This window comes from Choloepus didactylus, chromosome 3 (genome assembly GCF_015220235.1).
Source record: "Choloepus didactylus isolate mChoDid1 chromosome 3, mChoDid1.pri, whole genome shotgun sequence".
Lineage (NCBI taxonomy): Eukaryota > Metazoa > Chordata > Mammalia > Pilosa > Megalonychidae > Choloepus > Choloepus didactylus.
In genome coordinates this window covers 37,910,968-37,913,641 of record NC_051309.1, presented here as the reverse complement: position 1 = coordinate 37,913,641, position 2,674 = coordinate 37,910,968, and the positions used below count along the sequence as shown (strand labels likewise).

Below are 2,674 nucleotides of genomic sequence, written 5' to 3'. Positions count from 1 at the left end.
AATGCACTTGAAAACAGATAAAGTGAATACACAATTTCTCACATTGGTAAAATTATAGGTGGTTTTTCCTCAAATTTTATCCATGTTTTATTTATATCAAAAGATATATTCCTATTATGAGACACATAACTTTTAAATTCAAAAAAAATTTGATATAATACCCCCAAATATTTTGTTGAATGATAAAGATATCGAAAGGAGTTTGTTTTGCAATTCCTTTTGTCCCTCTGAACACAGTGCTTTGCTATCAGTGTATGCACAGTGTGTGCTGCATAAGGTAAAGAATTTCTAGTCAACTAAATACCCCATATGCTCATTTGTTTTCATGCCAAGCAAAGCAAAGGAAGGACCAGTGAAGCCTTTTGCTCCTAATGGAGCACTTATTTTTTTCCCACCAACTATGTATTCATCCACACAATAGTAAAAAATTATATATTAGGTGCTAGATATTTGTAGAAGGCAAGAATTCAATCTACAAATTAGAACTGCAAATAACTAAAATTTTTCTAGTTTTAATTGTGTTATTCACAAAGCTCATAACTGTAGAATATTTTCCTCATCTGAAACAACTTTCCCTATCAAATGAGTGGTTAAGCCTAACACAATGAGCTAGTTATCTCTTAAAATAGTATTTTGTCATTTTTACAACATTATTTGTTAGTGCACTTAAGGTTGGAATATAATTAAATTTGCTCTCAGCATTTTGTTGCACAGTTTTGGAAGCAGCTCCTTTAGAATACTCTAACAGCTTGATGGCCTTGTCAGTTTTCAATATTTCTAAGTAGAGTGTCTAATCTCTTAATTTTCTTCTGATCTTCAAGAGCAAAGCCAATTCCTAAGGATTGAAATTTCTGATCAACAGGCTCAGGTGGTACCTCAGATGAACATGCACTGTTCAGCAACATTAAATGACTCTTGGCATTTCCCATATCACCCAGAAACTTACTGACCACCTCATCGATAATTCTGGTGGCATGCTTTAGAGATTCTTGCTGCTAGGGATTACTAATTGTTTCTACTGAAACTTCCACGGTGAGAGTTCGTACCAACAAAGGATTTGCACTTATATTTAATTATGCTCTTTCTCCATTGCGGATCTGCCTCACATCCTGGCTATTTTGGATACCATGGATTATCTCCAAGAAAACTTCTTTCCTTTGCTCAACAGCAGTTGCTACTTCACTCAAAGATTCAGCCCTGAGCTCCAGCTGATTCCGGCTCTCCAGCAGGCTGCTGGAGCGGTGGGCCACGGAGGAGGAGCTACAGAAGTGCCCCTCATTGGCTTTCGCATTGATCTTCCCCTGAGCCATCTAAGCTTCCCAGGAAGGGCAGCCAAGAGGTCACCCGCTCCTGACAGCAGTGACTTGAGTGTTCCCCAATAACTATTTTTCAAATTGAATTTGTTTAAATACTTTAAAAAGTGTGTGTGTGTACATACATATATGTAAATATATACACATATATATGTGTGTGTATATATATAAATGTATATATATATTATTTGGAAGGAATCACTTCCTTCATTGAAGAAATGTGCTTATTTGCTCCAAAATTGTCCATTGTGTTAGTGCCAGCAATTATAATGTACATGTACATTTAAAACAGACTATGAAACTATATGAATAATAAATGTTTTATGGGACTATGTGAAAATGAAACTAAAGGAGTGTATCTATTTATGGTAATGAAGATGTCTGGATGTTGACCAATTGCCAATCATAGAAAATATGTATGAAACTGAGGAAAATTATTAAAAACAACTAATCTGAGACAATAAAATATAAACAAAAGCAAGAAAAAAAATTTACTCATTGATAAGGTCTATTATATCAGGAAAGGAAGATGACTTTACTGCCTTCTTTCTTGGGAGCTTTCCATTCCTACTAGCTCAAATATGGAAAATTCACAGCTTTCTTACCTGAAAGTGAGAGACTGAGTTCAGGGTAAGGAACAGATCACTTGAGAACATAAGGGGTGTGATTTTGAAGTAAGAGACCTTTAGAATGGTTGAAATAATAACCTCTTCTACATGTTTGACTGCTAAAATATACATTCAAGCAAAAGAATATTGAGAGTCCAGGAAAAAAAAAAAAATGGAAAGAATGAGACTTGCAAAGTTTCCATACCATTGAACATGTTTCTCAGCCTCACACAGCTCAGGACCAAAGCGTGGAAGCCTTATTGGTTTGAGGTACTCAGCATAAAATAAACTCTGCTGAAATTATTTTTCACTAAACCATTATGGTATAGGGAATACTTCTAGGAGCCAGGCCAAAAGAAGGGAAGGAAGAGATAAAGGAAAGAAGTGTGGTTATTTGGAGCTATGTACCTCAGAAAAACACGTTCTTAAACTTAAAACATTCCTGTGGGTTTGAACCCATTGCAAGTAGGAAATTTGATGAGGTTACTTCAGTTAAAGTATAGCCCAACTCAATCAGAATGGGTCTAAATCCTATTACTGGAATCCTTTATATGAAGAATGAAATTCAGACAGATGGAGAGAAAGCCACAGAGGAAGCAGCCAGAAGCTGAAAGTCATTGGAACCCAGAAGAGAAGGGAGAGGCCAGGAGAGGCCACCATGTGCATTGCCATGTGACAGAGAAGCCAAGGACCAAGGATCACTGGTAGCCAGCACCAGAATGCCAGTCTTTGTGAAGAAAACTTTGCCTCAAT

At 36.4% G+C, this 2,674-nt stretch overlaps 1 pseudogene; it reads right to left on the bottom strand.

Moving 5' to 3' along the window:
- Nucleotides 1-613: 613 nt before the first annotated feature.
- On the bottom strand, nt 614-1,310 carry LOC119530237 (annotated as a pseudogene).
- Nucleotides 1,311-2,674: the final 1,364 nt, after the last annotated feature.